A 15156-nucleotide genomic window follows, 5' to 3' on the forward strand; every position below is an offset into this window, starting at 1 on the left:
TATTAAAGTGGGAATATGTCATCTCGGAAGACATTGATGAAGAATGGACCTATATTCCTAACTTAGTCCGCAGCATCTTAATTCGTTGGTGGGATAAATTCACAAGAGACCACTTAGTTCCTGTCAAGATCACCCCAGCAATTATTCCCTCCTTTGATCCTGTTGCTGCTCAGCCTTTGGCCACTTCTCCTGCCAGTCTAAGTGTTTCGCAAAGGCTACAGATGCTGATAGATCAGCCAGGCTCTTCTTCATCAAAAGAAGATTTGAAAAAGAAAGTCCTCGAGATCCTGGATTTAGATGACGAGTCGATGGCATCAGCTTCCGCCACTCAACCTGAAGATGAGGTGGACCCTTTTGCTAATGAAGACATGCTTGACCACTTTCATCCAGATCTCCATTCGGATCTTTATGGTGGGCCCAAGTAATATTATGTCTGATAAGAAGACAATTTGTGTTTACTGTAATTTGTGATAAAGCTTTTTACTTTTACGTTTTTCTGGTAAAAGCAATACGTTCCTGCTTTTACTCTGTTTTTATTTGCCTTTTGTAAGAGTCTGCCTTTTTCCTTTTTTGGCCGCTTGCGTGAACGTTCGGACAGAATCATTAAAGTGAAGATGCCGCTCTACTGTAGGCTGCTTTGTGATCTTCTGCCTCTAATTGACACGTCAACAGCCAGGAGGCTTTAAATGAAGGGCTTCTCCTCCTTTGTGAAGCACCGAAAAAGATCGCCTCTCAAGCAGAAAATAAACTTTGTGTTTTGAGTGTTTTGGAGTGTTTTGAGTGTTTTGAGTGTTTTCGAGTGCTGCTTCTGCGAAGCTTCTGTTAAGCACTACTGCCTTCCCTGCTTCTATGTAAGTTTGTTGAATATTAATGATACTACGTTTGATATCGTATTTAATTTCTCTATATTATTATCCTTGGTTTTGGCTTTGTATGTTTGAATTCCTCATAATAATTATGTTTATTCTCTACGTCTCTACACTACCTTCCGCTCGAAAGCTTAAAATTGATTGAGAAAAATTTTGCTCTTAAGAGTCTGGGCCAGTACCTGGTATATATATATATATATATTTTCTTATGAACTAATTAAAGATTGCATGTATTATCTAGTAACATTATAAATGGGAGATTCACAACAAGGAAAAGGAAAAACATCTTATAACCCATGGACCTCGAAAGAGAGCAATATGCTATTAGAACTAATGGTTGATGCTACCAACCGTGGATGGCGCGATTCTAATGGTTTGCAAATAGTAGAAAGCAAGATACTTCCTGTTCTTAATGCAAAACTTGGATGCCAGAAAACTTATCATCAATATCAGAGTCGTCTGAAATGGTTTAAGACAAGATATCACAGTTTTACTCAACTTATGCGTCATAGTTCTGGATTTGGGTGGGACTCCGTCTCAAAGAAATTCACAACTACTGAAGAAGTATGGCAAGATTACTTTAAGGTAAGATTTCAATTTTGTTAAAATGTTACTTTATAATGAGAACTTTCACTTTTGTACTTTTTGCATGTAATTAATTTTTTATATTTTATTTTTGGTTTTTGCTAGTCCCACCCAAGTCAAGTGCATCTTCAACGAGGATTCAGCGTCGTCGTCATCACCAGAAACTGAGGGAAATAATATTATGACCAAGTTTTTCAAACCCAAGAACAACAACGCGAGAATGCTAACCAATGGAGGGTTGGGATATCTTCAGATATGTGGAGAGATGCTATGAATGAAGGGAGTCAAAGATGAGCAATGAAACAGATACTTATTCGTTTTTATGCATTTAGAATTATAGTTTACTTATCATTTTTTTTGTCATGAAATTACTGCACATTTGAACAAATTAGATGCCCTTTTTTTAATTTTCTTTGGATGTATTAATTTGGAAGTTCTTTACAAAATGTTTTTGTAAAGGTAATTTTTTCTTTTGAAAATCTGGAAAAACGATTACCAGCCCAAAAAAAAGAAAAAAAAGAAAAAAAATATTTTAGAACTCTAATCAACTCTTTTAAAATCTACGATAAAACTCTAACAAACACCATCAAAATCAATCTAGGAATTCAATCAAACTCTATGTGGAGTTGATAGAAATCAATTGAACTACATTGAAATCTATAAACTTTATAACTCCATTTAACTCTTTTAAAATCTTAATTGAATACACCCCCCTTAGGGTATTTTAGGAATAATGGTGTTTACTTGTATGAGCGCGTATAAATAAGAAAAAAATTTCTACATTTAAAATGAAATAAAAATTATGCTTAATTCAATGGGTATTTTTTAAGTTTACGATAAGGACTGTTGATATTATACTCAAATCAAATTTAATAGACTCTGGAGAATACATGAGGGAATAGATTCACTCCGGGAATAAATTCAAATTTAATCCTCTCAACACATTCAAATAATAAACTCTTCACAAGTTAGTGATTATCAAGTTGTTCTTTTACTATCTTTGAAGAAATAAAAAGCATCGCTGATTCATACTTCCTAGTGAAGAACACTTGCAAGGCAGCTTCGAATGTAGAAACATACATTGCTTGAATTAATATTTAAAGGGTATTTTAGGAATAATAGTGTAAGGAAAATAAGATTGTATTTTTTTCAAATTTACATGGTGGGTGGGGAATTAAGGCAGGGGTGGAAATAGCAGTACTCTGTCTTGGCTTGGCTTGGCTTGGTCTAAGTTGGATAACACTTATCCTGCGTTTGGTGTACGCTTGGACTAGGACTAGATTTTTTATTTTTTATTTCAAAACTATCTATGTATATGTATATATGTATAAATACATATATTATGTATGTGTATATATTATGTATGTGTACATATGTATTTTATAATATATGTGACATGTATGTGTATATACATGTATATATGTATATTATAAATAATATAAACATATGTATATATATATATATATATATATATATATATATATATATATGTACACATACATGTATATACATGTATATATATATATATATATATATATATATATTATAAAATACATATATATATTATATTATATTATAAAATACATATATATATATATATATATATATATATGTATTAGACCCATGTATATATGTATATTTTATATATAACATATATATATATATATATATATATACATACATTATACATATATAATATATGTGTATATAGGTGTATATATGTATATTATAATATATACATGGGTATAATACATACATATATATATATATATATATATGTATTTTATAATATATATATATGTATTTTACAATATATTATATATATTGTAATATACATATATACATGTATATACATGTATATATATAATATACATACATGGGTATATATACATGTATATGTATATAATATACATATATATATATATATGTATATACATGTATACAGTTATTCTCTTATCCGGATGTCCGCACGTTATTATCGTGCGGATCCTATTGTAAATAGGCAGGAAAACAGAGAAGGGTAGTACAAAATACACTGCGTCCGCACGATAATAACGTCCGGATGTCCGCATAAGAGAATTTCTGTACATATATATATATGTATATATATATGTACAGAAATTCTCTTATGCGGACATCCGGACGTTATTATCGTGCGGACGCAGTGTATTTTGTACTACCCTTCTCTGTTTTCCTGCCTATTTACAATAGGATCCGCACGATAATAACGTGCGGACATCCGGATAAGAGAATAACTGTATACATGTATATTATATATATACACGTATGCTATATTATATATATAATATATGTATATTATATTATAATATATGTATATTATATTATAATATATATTACATATATACACGTATGCTATTATTATAATATTAATATGTATATGTGTATATGGGTATATTATAATAATAATATACATGTATATATGTATATGTATATTATATATATTATATATGTATGTATGTGTATGTATATATATACATATATACATATATGATATATTTATGTGTATATACATGTATATATGTACATTATAGTATATGTGTAAGTAAGTTTAATAATAATAATATATGTTATTAATTTTACAATATAATATATGCATTTTATACATTGGTCACCATTAGGACTAGCTAATCCTCCCTTTCCACATGGGATTAGTAGTCCCCTCCTAAGGAGGTGTTTTTGGTGGGCCCGGTATTAGCAATCCCATCTAAGACTAGGATTAGATAAAACAAACATGGTACTAAATTTAGTCCAAGCCAGTCCAAGCCAATCCTGTGTACCAAACGAGCCCTTTGAGTTATGATATAATTTCTACTTTCAATGTGTCTATGTTGCACGGATACGTTGAAAAAGTGGGGTATGCGAGTATCAGGTGAGTATCAAATACGATACATGTATGTACGATACGTTGAGTTACATATCAGATACGCGTATTGAAGTGTTGATAACTTTTACGACATGTTGACCAGCTGACATGACAACGATACAGCAGGATACGCGTATAAGGTCCGTGATGCGGTGGGTCATTTTTAAAATATCTAGGAATTTTTATGGTTGTTTGAAAATTTTGTAAAACGTGGGGTAAAAATATAAATTTAAAACTTCAACCTGTAAACCCATCCCTCTTCTTCTCTAGAGAGCTTAGTTCTTAAAAGTCATTTTACAAAGAGGTAAATTTGTCTTTAAAATTTTGAAGATAAGATGGGTGGGAAAATATGACAGGGAATAGAAATAGCATCACTCAATTCGAAAACTGATCTTCACAGAAAATCACATGACTAAAACGTCTAATTTATATTCACGGTATTTTATTTTTAATGCACAAGAGTCAATTTCTCAACCCAAAAATGATAATAACCACACCAAAGCATCAGCCACCAGACAAATGCATATAACATGTAGTCAATACCTACCAGCAGGTGGCATACAGAATCACTATTAACATGGATTCTATAAGCAGAAACAACTAAATACAAGTAGTAGACCTAATCTACTGAAAATAATTAATCACTAATTTCATAACCAAAATCATAACTTTCATCATTAGACAGTAATCGATGTCAAAACACCACCAAACAAAGTGGAGAGTTCAAAATTAAATTGCTAGAACTTCAGAAAACAACTAAGCAGTAAAACAATTTACGTTCTTTTTACTCTGACAAATTTAACAACAGAAAAAATATGGTCCCCAAAACATCATATTTGTGATCCATGTGGGTGCATAAGATGCAAACTGGATTAACTATACTAATGAATCAGTTTCCTGCTACCAACAATGAACACTTTTCAACTTCAGAGGACTTTTCTTAGGCAACTAGGGGAGCCTCCCAGATCACCTGCCGGTATCCTTTTCTCGTTCTAAGTCCTCAAGCCTATGCAAAATGTCAGGATCAACAAAGTCGTATACGTTGTGCCCATCAAGAATTTCTGGCATAGCATCCTCTTTCCATTCATCATTAGCTAAGATATAATTCTTCTTCGAACTGGCAGAGTATACAACTGCACCGCCATTGTCATTCTCCAAATTCTTTTCTGTATGTCTCTTTTCCTTCTCTGCTGATTGCTTAGCCTTTGCTTCTAAAACTGCCTGAGGTATACATGGGGGTCTTTCCTTATTGTCACGTGGCTTTTGCATTGCAACATGAAAATGATTTAACCAGTCGTTTATCTTTTTGGATTTCATCTTCAATTCCACTCTGAGATTCAACAACCTCTCACAAGCTGCATTCTTTACAGCAACAACCCCCTCCTCGGTCAGAGTGCTCATGGTCAAGAGTACCCCCTCATCATTGGTAGCCTCACCACCTTGACCAATCACTGTCTTCATAGCTTCAGCTTTCATCTCCGTGACCAACTTCTTGTCTCCCTCAGATATACCCTCCAATGGCTGCAAATCAGTTTTGTTGCAGACTATAATCAATGGTTTGTTCATAAACAGAGACTTAATACTGTGGAAAAGAGCTGCCTGTTGTGCAATGGTGTACCCACAAGACCCCGAGATGTCCAAGAAAAACAATACCGCAGCTCTCAAGTGAGCCAAAGCTGTGATGCTGCACATCTCAATAATGTTACGGTCTTCAAATGGGCGGTCCAAAATCCCTGGTGTATCAATTACCTGGTACCTCGAGTATTTATAATCTGTATGTCCCACAAATAGTGACTTGGTGGTAAAAGCATAGGGCTGGACATCCACATCAGCCCTAGTGATCTTGTTAATGAATGAGCTCTTTCCAACATTCGGATAGCCACAAATCAATATTGTCCTGGTATTAGGGTCAATTGAAGGTAGCCATGCCTTGTGTTGTCTAATTTGTTCTAGGTAAGCTAAACTAGGACCAATCCTCTTTATAACCATGCACATGCGGCCAAGAGCGGCGACCTTGAGACATTTGCATCGGTCAAGTGAATCACCATACTTTAACAATTTCACATAATCTTTAGAAATCTTTCCAATAAGGTTCCTTGCAGTATTGATTTGGCCAAGTGCAAGCTTGTAATGGTCTTTGTTGTAGAGAACATGAAGAAGGTTGCCATGGAAAGGGTGGATGTCATCCAGACTAGGAAACTCATCAATGATTGTGGAGAGCTTCTCATGAAAATTCTGTTGTGTATATTTTACTTTGCGCATATAGAAGGTACGGAGGCGGGAAATTGCATAAACCTTGTGGAATACAGTTGGGGTCTGCTTCTGATTGCGAGATAGGATGATGTCAATGAAGTCCTTCCCATTTGGTACAACAGTCATCTTCTTGAAGTTATATTTCACCATCTTTACTTATTCGCCTGTTTACAAAAATAAAACAAAATCAAGTTAACACCCACCCACCAAGGTTGATTACCATAGTGGGAGAATCTGAGAACTTCTCACACATTCATCACCCGCAATTTCAGATTAATATCACAATTAATAAACCAAATTCAAACATATCAATAGTAGTAGGCATAATAAAATGAAAGAAAGTGAATTAACGACTCAAAATATTGCTATTAATTGACGGCTAAGAAAAATAAAAAATAAAATTAACGGCAAAAGAAAATGCAATGCTTCTTTCTTCAACCGACTCTTCTAAAACCGAGATATAGTCTCCTATTGCATGATTGAGTTAAACAAATACATATGATAAGAAAAAAATTAAAAGCTGCAAAGCCTCACCAAGAGGCAAATATAATGGAACTTAAGATGAGAAGAAAATAATGTGGAGGGAGAGGAGAAGAAAACCACGAACCAGAGGCTGTGGGTTTACAAATAAGATGCTGCCGCTGAAGGTAAGTGATAAGGGTTTAGGGCTTTGGGTTTAGGGGTTTAGGGTTTAGGGTTTAGGGTTTAGGGTTGATGTTTACAATTCTAATCTCACTTTTTAAAACATTTTCCTGTCCACACCAGTTTTAATAATTATGTTTTGAAAGAGTTTAAAAGAGTTTAAGGGGGATGTATTCAATTAAGATTTTAAAAGAGTTTAAAAGTCTGGGTGTATTCAATTCAGATTTTAAAAGAGTTTGTAAAAGTTTGGGTGTATTCAATTCAGATTTCAATTGATATTAAAAAAATACATCGAAATCTAGGTGTATTCAATGTCCATGCCATGTCTTCACTTTAAGTTGACCGTGTCCGGAGAGTGTCTTCTTAACCATATTTGGGGAGTTTTTTGACCGTGTATTATCGTTGACCGTGTCCAAGTATCAGATACTCTGACACTTCAATTACTTGGAGTGTCTGTGTAACATAGCTGAGAATAGGGGTGGGCATTCAAACTGAAAAACCGAGTCGAATTGGGTTGAAAAAATTGGGTTAACCAAAACCGGACCGGTCCAGTTCCTATTCTTGTAGTGAAAAATTCAGACGAGGTGTGTATTTTTTAATTTTTCTAATAAATGTTTTTAAGCTCAATGCTAAATTTCAAAGCCCATAAGTCCTTCTCCAACCCATTTGGGGCTAAAGAATGGTTTAACTGAATTTGTTTGTTTGTTTGTTTGTTTGTTTTTTTTGTTAATTTTTGTTTATTACTCCGTGATTTATTTTTTTGAACATTTTGGCATAAAAAAAATTGAAATTTCAGAAAAATAATTTTTGCCTATTTCAAAACACATTCACATTTGATTCATTGATTTATTTATCTATGACTTACAAGAGAATTAATAATTAATCTGTGCAAACTCATAAGTTAAAGGCGGAAATTAAAAATAAAAAATCTAGTCCAAAATCAAAAACCGAACTGACTTATGAGCAAATTAGGTAGGATAAATTTTTCATCAAAACAGGAATATACGAGGAGTATCGGTTCCAATTTTGGTTTGGGGAGAGAACTGGACCATGTCCACCCCCAACTGAGAAGCCGAGAAAGAGAGAGAGAGAGAGAGATTGTGTGTAAAATTACAGTGAGTGAATGGGAGTGAATTTAGGTAGAGGAGAGGAAGCATATAGGAAGAGAGTGAGAGGTAGTGGCCATGTAGAAATCTAATGACTTCGGTCTTCAATTTTGCTTTGGAAACTCACTTGGTTGAGTTATCTGCCAGGGCAATGATGCACTACTCTCCGGACCATGCAATGAGATGTTGCCTTCGACGACAAGTATTAGCATACTCTCTCCTCTATTCTCTAAACCCTATCTTCTCTCTCAACCTAGACAACCTCACAACCACCACTTGCAATTCTAATTCCTCTTTCGGCCACTAAAAAGGGCCCCAACCCCCGCCCTTCCCCCCCGATGGCAAACATGTTGTGGAGAGCTTTCATCCCAGTTTTCTGCTAGGTTTTGCTTCCCTTGCTTTTTGCAAGGTTTTGGTCTTTTCCCCAGTTTTATTGGGGTCTACTATCCAGCCTCTTGGGCTGGGTTTTATGGGTCTTTGTAGATTTGATGCCTTCGCCTCTTGTGGAGTTGGTTTGGAGTGGGTATTAGATCTATTATACATGTGTTTATCTATAGAGGTGGAGTTGTTAGTTGTGGGTGGATCTAGCAGTTATGGGTGCTGTGAGATCATGTGGGTTTGTGGAGGCGTTGTAGCCGTCTCTGGCCAGCTGGATGAGAATGGTAAGTCCCTTTCACTTAGAGGTGTCTCTGGTCTGTTGCTATTAGTTTTTCTACCATGGTCTACATCAAATTGTCTGGATCCTCTCCCTTTCAACTCAAAGTGGACTGAACTCAAAATTTGTACACTTATTTTGCTCAATGATTCATCCCTCTCTCAATACATTATTGTCATTCCCGGTAAAGTAGCTTCTTCTCCTTCTGTTGTTAGCTCTAATAGGAAATAGAAAATAGAAAATATTGAAACACATTGGCGCCGCATTCTTTTGTTTTTGCACATTTTTCTTCTTCTGAAAAATAAGATGCTTTAGGCATGCGATGGGCCAACAATGAGACTTCTGTGAAATAACTTTTTAACTCTCATTTTATTTCCACCAAAGAAAGAAAGAGAGAAACATTTCTCTGCAGAAAAGCATTAGCTTCGAGGAAAGGAATGAAGGCAACCTCTGTTCTGATGGCATTGATCACAAAACTGCACTTGCAACATGAGGAAGTCCTCTAGTTTGCAAGAGGACGATAAGAGATCATAAAAACTAAAAATAAAAGAAAAAACCGACATAACTGGATTCTGGATCTTAAAAATAGCACAAATCTACCTCCCTGCAAGAAGAAAAAGTATATTGATTGCTCGCAGAAACATAAAAAGCATTGCAACATAAAAACGATTTAAGCAGTCATTTATCTTTTTGGATTTCATCTTCAATTCCACTCTCTGATTCGACAACTCTCACAAGCTGCATTCTTTACAGCAATAACCCCCTCCTCGGTCAGAGTGCTCATGGTCAAGAGTACCCCCTCATCATTGGTAGCCTCGCCACCTTGACCAATCACTGTCTTCATAGCTTCAGCTTTCATCTCTGCGACCAACTTCTTGTCTCCCTCAGATATACCCTCCAATGGCTGCAAATCAGTTTTGTTGCAGACTATAATCAATGGTTTGTTCATAAACAGAGACTTAATACTGTGGAAAAGAGCTGCCTGTTGTGCAATGGTGTACCCACAAGACCCCGAGATGTCCAAGAAAAACAATACCGCAGCTCTCAAGTGAGCCAAAGCTGTGATGCTGCACATCTCAATAATGTTACGGTCTTCAAATGGGCGGTCCAAAATCCCTGGTGTATCAATTACCTGGTACCTCGAGTATTTATAGTCTGTATGTCCCACAAAGAGTGACTTGGTGGTAAAAGAATAGGGCTGGACATCCACATCAGCCCTAGTGATCTTGTTAATGAATGAGCTCTTTCCAACATTCGGATAGCCACAAATCAATATTGTATTAGGGTCAATTGAAGGTAGCCTTGCCATGTGTTGTCTAATTTGTTCTAGGTAAGCTAAACTAGGACCAATCCTCTTTATAACCGTGCACATGCAGCCAAGAGCGGCGTCCTTGAGACATTTGCATCGGTCAAGTGAATCACCATACTTTAACAATTTCACATAATCTTTAGAAATCTTTCCAATAAGGTTCCTTGCAGTATTGATTTTGCCAAGTGCAAGCTTGTAATGGTCTTTGTTGTAGAGAACATGAAGAAGGTTGCCATGGAAAGGGTGGATGTCATCCAGACTAGGAAACTCATCAATGATTGTGGAGAGCTTCTCATGAAAATTCTGTTGTGTATATTTTACTTTGCGCATATAGAAGGTACGGAGGCGGGAAATTGCATAAACCTTGTGGAATACAGTTGGGGTCTGCTTCTGATTGCGAGATAGGATGATGTCAATGAAGTCCTTCCCATTTGGTACAACAGTCATCTTCTTGAAGTTATATTGCACCATCTTTACTTATTCACCTGATTACTTAAAAAAAACAAAATCAAGTTAACACCCACCAAGGTTGATTACCATAGTGAGAGAATCTGAGAACTTCTCACACATTCACCATGAACCAAATTTCAGATTAATACACCTACCCAATTAAATTAATAAACCAAATTCACACTCCCTCATCAGCCCGCAATTTCAGATTAACATCACTATTAATAAACCAAATTCAAACATATCAATAGTAGCAGGCATAATAAAATGAAAGAAAGTGAATTAACGACTCAACAAGATGCTTGCTATTAATCGCCTTATGTCAAGTGATCAGCTAAGAAAAATAAAAATAAATAAAATAAAATTGACGGCAAAAAAAATGGAATGCTTCTTTCTTCAACCGACTCTTCTAAAAACGAGATATAGTCTCGTATTACATGATTGAGTTCAACAAATACATATGATAAGAAAAAAAATCATAAGGTGCAAAGCCTTACCTGGATTACAGTTCGCAAGAATTGTTGTCAATCGCAACTCAACAAGAGGAAAATATAATGGAAATTAAGATGAGAAGAAAATAATGTGGAGGGAGAGAAGAAGAAAATAATGTGGAGGGAGAGAAGAAGAAAACCACGAACCAGAGGCTGTGGGTTGACAAATGCGATGCTGCCGCTGAAGGTAAGTGATAAGGGTTTAGGGTTTAGGGTTTAGGGGTCAGGTTTACAATTTTAACCTCACTTTTTAAAACATTTTCCAATCTGTCCACACCAGTTTTTAAAACATTTTCCAATCTGTCAAAACCGGACCGGTCAAGTTCCTATTCTTGTAGTGAAAAAACAAGACCGGGTGTGTAGTTTTTAATTTTTCTAATAAATGTTTTAAAGCCCAATGCTAAATTTCGAAGCCCATATGTCCTTCTCCAATTCATTTGGGGATAAACTTTAATTTTCACGATCCAAAATACAACTCGTCATGTATTACCCGGACTCAAACAATTTTTTCCTCCAACCTTGCAGATTCAAAATTTGTGGTTAATTTTTCTTGAGTTAATTTTTGTTTCTTACTCCGTGATTTATTTTTCCAAACATTTTGACATAAAAATATTGAAATTCAAGAAAAATAATTTTTGCCTATTTCAGAAGACATTCACATTTGTTTCATTGATTTATTTATATATGACTTACAAAAAAATTAATAATTAATCTTTGCAAACTCTTAAGTTAAAGGTATAAATACAATTAAAATATTAAAAGAAAAAAAGTGGTGGGTGGTGACAGTTGACTCAAGCCCATTTGAAAACAGCCATTAGATTGCAACAGAAACTTTGTTATGGGCTTGATAGGTGGCGCATGCAGCATGGGAAGTGAACAATAGCCTGGGCCCACCTCTGCTGGTCCATCATGTGGCTTATTGTTGCTGCGAATTGGGCCCCATGCAAGTTTTGGCTGAATTGGAATCTGGGTTCAAATAGTGCTCCAGCCCAAAATTCCACAGGGATACACGGAAAGGCTAGAATGAGGAGGTTGAGTGAGGAGGTGAAATCTCACCATCAACAACAAAAAACAAAGCACATGGGGGGGTGCATTGGGGGGTCCACACCCCTTTTGATGGTGAGATGGGCCTCCTCAAATAAACTCCTCAAATAGCATCCTCATTATAGAAGCTCCCCAGGGATACATGGGTTGGAGATGGTTTTGGGCTAAAATTTTGAATTATTTAGGCTTGGCCCCTATGGTTGAAGATGGCCTAACATTTCCCAAGCCCAAGCCCAACTCCAAATCACCTCTCTTCTTTTCAGAATGTTCTTTATCATCACCTGGTTACATCTTGGTCTGATCACAAACCTTTGTTTTTTTGAGCTTTTCAAAGATCCATTGAGTGAGGTTTCTAACCGGAGAGAGCGACGACGGTTTTAGTTTGAAGAGATGTGGATCGATGAGGAAGGGTGTGAAGATCAGGTTCGCTAATTGTGGGTTTCCGACAATTTATTTGCCTATGTTTTATCTACTAATTTATCCCAATGTACAAAGACATTGCATGTCTCTTCTACTTTTTATGTTTCACCTGTTGTACTAGTGTTTTTCTTTTCTTAGTATTTTCTTCGTGTATTCAGTTTAGTTTAGTTTGTACCAACTATTTCTTTTGTGTTGCTGTGTTTTTACCTTTTCTCTAGGTACGCAAATAAAGGCTATGATATTTTGCTAGGCAACGCAGTAGTAGTCTTTTTCAGTTTGTACATCTATTAGGTTGTTTGTCAAGACCGTCTTATATGGTGTTTTGTGGAGCCATATTAGTTTTATGTATGGATCCTTCTCTGGTAATCTTAAGATAATATACATATTGTTTGTTGCAAAATTGTTATTTTTAACTCACATCTCTTTGTTCTTTCCACATATCATAAATATTTCTTTGTGAAGGGTTTTGCTTTTGGTGTTTCCTAGCTGCCAGTTTTTTTTCTTTTTCGCGTTGGGTCCTGGATAGTCTTTCTATTTTCTTGTGTGTTTGATCATTTCCATGCCTTTATGAAACCATAACCTATGCTATTTTGCTAGGCAATACAGTAGTAGTCTCTCTTAGTCTGTGCTTATATTTGGTTGTTTGTCAGGACCGTTTTCTCTAGTGTTTTCTAGAATCTTCTTAGTTTTATATATGGTCCCTTTTATGATACTCTCAGGATTATACCATGAATATTGTTTTGCTGAAATACTGCTCTCTTTAAATGACATCTATTTGTTCTTTCCAATTAATCATAGGTTTTATTTGTGCTGGGTTGTGCTGGTGTATATCAGCTGTCAATTATTTTTTATTTTTTGAGTTGGGTCCTGAACAGTCTTTATGTTTTCTTGTGTGTTTTGTCTCACTATGGTTTTTTATAATGGAGCTTCACATTCGAGCCCAATATAGGGGCTCAAATTATAACAAAACCAAAAAGAAAAGCAAACCAATCTAGACCTTAGAAACACACCCAAACTGTTTGTGGAAAGCAGTGTGTAATAACTGTGGGAAAAAGCTATTGGCTGGAAGCAAAAATGGAACTACACATTGCATGGTCATTTCAAAATATATCATTTGAGGAAACAAAGAGATATAAAGCAGTCTTTGTTGCTTCCTACTAAATCAAATGATGGGGGTGTCCAGCTTGGTACGTATAATTTTGATCAACAAAATGCAAGGAAAGAGCTTACTTGTACGATTATTTTGCATGAGTACTCGATGTCCATGGTTGAACATGTCGGTTTTAGAAGATATTCAATGGCTTTGCAACTCTTGTTTAAGATGGTTTCTCGAAACACAAATAAGAGTGACATACATATTTAAAATATTTGAGTATGAGAGGGAAAGAACAATGAAGTTATTGGAGACAAATCAGAGTAGAATTGTGATTACAACTGATATGTGGACCTCAAATAACCAAAAGAGATGATTTATGGTCATCACGTCTCATTTCTTGGAACTTGCAAAGTCAACTTGTGAGATAATTTATTTAGTTTTGAAATAAAACTTTTGACATATTTTTCATTGTAAATGCATATTATAGCTTGTGTACTCTTTTTTTGTTGGTACTAGATTTATATATGTGTCATGTCCACATACAGCTGAGACTCTTGCTAGTGCTTTGATGGATTGTTTGCTAGATTGAAACATTGATCGTAAGTTATCCACTTTGACTATAGATAATTGCACAACTAATGATTCCATGATTGAAACACTGTTAGAAAAAAAATTATAGCTCACTGTTGTTGGATGGAAATTTGTTTCACAAGCGTTGTGCACATATATTGAACTTGATTGTTAAGGATGGCTTGGATGTTATCAACACTAGCATTGAGAAAATTTGTTCTAGTGTTGCATTTGGTCAGCCACTCCAAAGAGAGCATAAAAATTTATTGAGGCAGCCTATCAATTGAAAATTGAGAGTACTAAGCAATTAGAGCTAGATTGCAAAACTAGGTGGAACTCTACTTATTTGATGCTTAAGACGGCAATGATATACAAAAATATTTTTCCTTGCTTTAGACAACGTGAGTCCCTATATAAAATTATTCCTAGTGAGCAAGATTATACAAAGGCAAGTATCATTGTTGAAAAATTGCAAACTTTTTATATTGTGGCTGAATTGTTTTCTGGGACCAATTATCCTACAGCAAACCTATATTTTCCACACATTTGTGAGACTAAGTTGGCAATTTAAGATTGCCTCTTGTCTGACCAAGATGAAGTGAAATTGATTGCCTCAAAAATGGTAACAAAGTTTGAAAAATATTGGGATACAATGCATGACATGATGGGATTGGTAATTATTTTGGATCCAAGGTTTAAGATGAAATTGATTGAGTTTTATTTTCCTCTTATATATAAAGAGAAGTCTTCCTTGGAAATTGAGAGGATACACAAATTGGCTT

General features: G+C 35.2%; 2 pseudogenes across 1 annotated transcript; both read right to left on the reverse strand.

Annotated features, from left to right (window-relative positions):
* Positions 1-314: 314 nt before the first annotated feature.
* Positions 315-6752, reverse strand: LOC148294426 (nucleolar GTP-binding protein 1 pseudogene; annotated as a pseudogene).
* A 2680-nt stretch (positions 6753-9432) lies between these two features.
* On the reverse strand, positions 9433-11425 carry LOC110745494 (nucleolar GTP-binding protein 1 pseudogene; annotated as a pseudogene). Its single transcript, XR_015835782.1, has 2 exons — positions 11251-11425; positions 9433-10795 (listed from the first exon to the last, which is right to left on the reverse strand). The product of XR_015835782.1 is annotated as a nucleolar GTP-binding protein 1 pseudogene (transcript).
* Between the last annotated feature and the right edge of the window lie 3731 nt (positions 11426-15156).

This window comes from Prunus avium, chromosome 5 (genome assembly GCF_965620075.1).
Source record: "Prunus avium chromosome 5, drPruAviu1.hap1.1, whole genome shotgun sequence".
NCBI lineage: Eukaryota > Viridiplantae > Streptophyta > Magnoliopsida > Rosales > Rosaceae > Prunus > Prunus avium.